The sequence below is a fragment of the Neophocaena asiaeorientalis genome, unplaced genomic scaffold (assembly GCF_003031525.2).
Source record: "Neophocaena asiaeorientalis asiaeorientalis breed wild unplaced genomic scaffold, Neophocaena_asiaeorientalis_V1.1 scaffold149, whole genome shotgun sequence".
Lineage (NCBI taxonomy): Eukaryota > Metazoa > Chordata > Mammalia > Artiodactyla > Phocoenidae > Neophocaena > Neophocaena asiaeorientalis.
In genome coordinates, this window is record NW_020174442.1 from 3,677,371 (window position 1) to 3,680,733 (window position 3,363).

Sequence of the window (3,363 nt, forward strand, 5' to 3'; positions counted from 1 at the left end):
GAAGGGAAAAAAAAAAAAAAAAAAAAAAAAAAAAAACTTCACAGGACTTTCTTCCTCTCTGGAAGCTTTTAGAATCTTGTCATTATCTTGGCTTTACTGAAATTTCATGGCACAACGTCTAGATCATTTGGCCACACTTGAATTCATTTAAAATGAAGACTCTTGTCTTTTCTCCACTGCAGTAAATTTTCTTCCCTCATTTTTTGACAATTCTCTCCTGGCCCTTTTCCATATTCTCTACTAATCAAATATTGAACCTTCTGAATTTATGAAGGTCTCACCTTTTCTTTCATATTTTCTTTCTCTTTTTACTTTGCTAAGTGTACTGTTGCCTCAACTCTACCTTCCATGATCTCTAAATATATAATTCTTAATTTTCAAACTTTAGTTTGCTATTGCATTTAATTTGTATTGTATTTAGTGAGGTATGAAGATTACAAGCTAATTACATCACAGTAACAGTACAAGGTACAACTTTGAATTGAAAATCAGAAACCAGTAATCAGTCTTCACTGACCATTCTCTGCTCCAGGAAATCTGTTTCTTGGTGGCCCACGTCAGGTGCCTTTCTCCAGTCAATAAAATAGGACAAAGATTGTACAGTGGGTCACATACTATAGACCAGGAACACTGGGTATAGGGAAGACTAGGTTTCCTCAAGAAAGCAAGAGACTGGGAATGGGAATACACCCTATGGACTATTTTTCCCAACCTTCTCTTCCCTGAATCTGGTCTCCCCACTCTCCTCTTACCCTCTGAACCTGCTAGAAGAAAACTAAAAATTCCCCTTTACTTAAATATGCAGAGCAATTTAAATCCCCTTGTTCCAACCTTCTCATTCAGGACTATTCTCTTAGCCTTTTATAATGTTTTATAGTGTTGTATAACCACAACATAAATCTCTAACTTATTCAGCCATTCAACCAACCTTTACACCCAAGTGTTCAATGTGTCCAGTGCTTCTGTCCTAGGAGCCAAAGATTCAGCAGTAAAAAATAGACAAAAATGCCTACCTTCATGGGGCTTATGCTCTAGTGGGAGAAACAGAGACTATGCAAAAGAAACAGAGACTATGTAGAATGTGATGGAGGAAAATAAAGCAGGGAACAGAGAATAAAGAAGGGTTTGCAGTTTTTAATAGAGGGATCAAGAAAAACCTCAAAGAACAAGGGACCACAGAGTACAGGGACCAAGGATATCCAAGCAGATGGTTTAGCTTTACATTTTTGGCTTCCGACTGTCTACCCAGTTCACTTTGGTCCAATTTAAATGGATCTTTTCAGGAAGAGCCAGGAGTATTTAGCGATCAAAAGTTCTTAAGGCAATAATCAGAATCATCAGGAGACAGCTAACCCATTCCAGGCCCTCTGGTACTTGGAGATATCAAATCAAGTAAGATCTCCGTAGAAGCGGGTGATAACTGTAATGTTTTGATGACCACATGTATTTTTGTGAGGATCTTCTTTCCCCTCTTTCTAGTGCTTTCACTGAACCATAGCAACTAGCCTCTTTGCCTTCTTATGAGAAACGCTCACATGAGCCAAATTTTCAGATGAGCAAAACACAACAACACAACAACAAAAAGCCAACTATACTTTCTTTCACATAAAGTCATAGAAAAGAGCCATGTATGTGAATATAAACTGAACATCAGGGTCAAAGTTAGGGGATTCTTTTTTAATGTACCTTTCACTCTACATCCATGAAGAGTGAACCCTAAGGTAAACTATGGACCCTGAATGATAATGACCTGTCAATGTAGGTTCATAGATTATAACAAATGGACCACTCTGGTGGGGATGTTGATAATAGGGGAGGTTATGCATGTATGGGGGCAGGGAAGTTGTATGGGAAATTGCTGTACTTTCCTCTCAATTTTGTGAACCCTAAACTGCTCTAAAAAAGTAAAACCTTGATAAAAACTGATGGATTAAATGCAGGGAGAAATTTCCACTCATTCAATCCTCTGAATATGCTAGAATCTAATTTGTGGGAAAAGGTCCTTTTTAAGACTGTTAATTTGAAGAAGCCCTACAAGTTTGTCTTCCTCAAGGTGAAAACTCCTGTTTTCACTATAGGAATGTGATGTGGAACAGGCCAGATTCACCTGCTCCCAAAGGATGCAGTGTCTCTCTTGATTACGGAACTCACCACTTTTGAAAGGATTCACATGCCTACTTGCCTACTTTCCCAACAAGACTGTGAGATCCTCTCAGACAGGGACCAAATCTCAGCCTTCACACAGTGCCCAGCAGCTAGCTGGTTCTTAATAAATGTTGTCTGCATAATGTATATCCCTCTTGGACTCATTGTAAGAACAATAAAAGCTAGCAGTTTTTGAGCACCTATTATTCTAGGCAGCTGGCATCATTATCTGTAACCCTCATAGCAACCAGAAAAGTTAGGTCCTGTGCCACTTTTACAGATAAGAAAACTGAGGCTCAGAGGATTTAAGTAATCAGTCTAAGTGTATACAACTAGCCAACATGGAAAGGCTAGGATCCTGCCCCTGGCATGTGTGACCCCAAACTACACTTTTGGTTACACCCTCTGCACTCCTTGAAGATAAGCAGACGAGACATCTCAGAAGAAGCAAGAGGAGAGGCCATCATCTCTACTTACCGTTTCGAGCAAGTCCGAAAGAACATGCTTGGAACATCCTAGCACACGGGAACGTAGGACTCGCCTGCCACCAAAGCTCTCCTTTTGCACACTTGGATGCATCATAGGTGCAGTGGATGCTGCCCTTTCATCCCTATTCCAGCCACATTTAGAAAGAGGGGAAACTGAAGTAGAATGAGGTCAGCTGGCTTCTTATAGTAGGACCCACAAGCTCTTACTATTAGAACATGTGAAAGGCCCTGTTTTTTTCGGTTTCCCTTTTGGAGAAAAAAAACATTTTTTTAATGGCAAGCAAACCACACCTGAGATTAATGAGAAGAATGCATAAAGGAAATACTTTGCCATTTTGCAGGCCCTCATGCTGTTCATATTTATAGACATCTTACCAAGAGAGCGTGTCTTGCAGAACGTGTCAGAATTAGGGACGTTGACTTTTCAGTAACTCTTGGCTGCTTCTAGCTGGGCTTTGAGTTTGACCAGGGCAGGTCTAATGGAGTGTGGTTTCCCCTACTTTGTTCAGGCTCTGGTGTGTTATCTCTCAGATAGCAGAATGGTCTTATGGTTTATTTGGCATGGGGTGCAGAAAGGGCCCAAGTTACATAAGGCTATTAAATCACAACCTGCCCAGACGTCTTCCGAAGGCTGTTAGCCTAGTTCATTCTGGGCAAATACAATTAAGGTCTTGGATATTATTTACAGCAAATACCGGTGAAAAAAACCTCAAGTTCCTGGGTCTGTTAA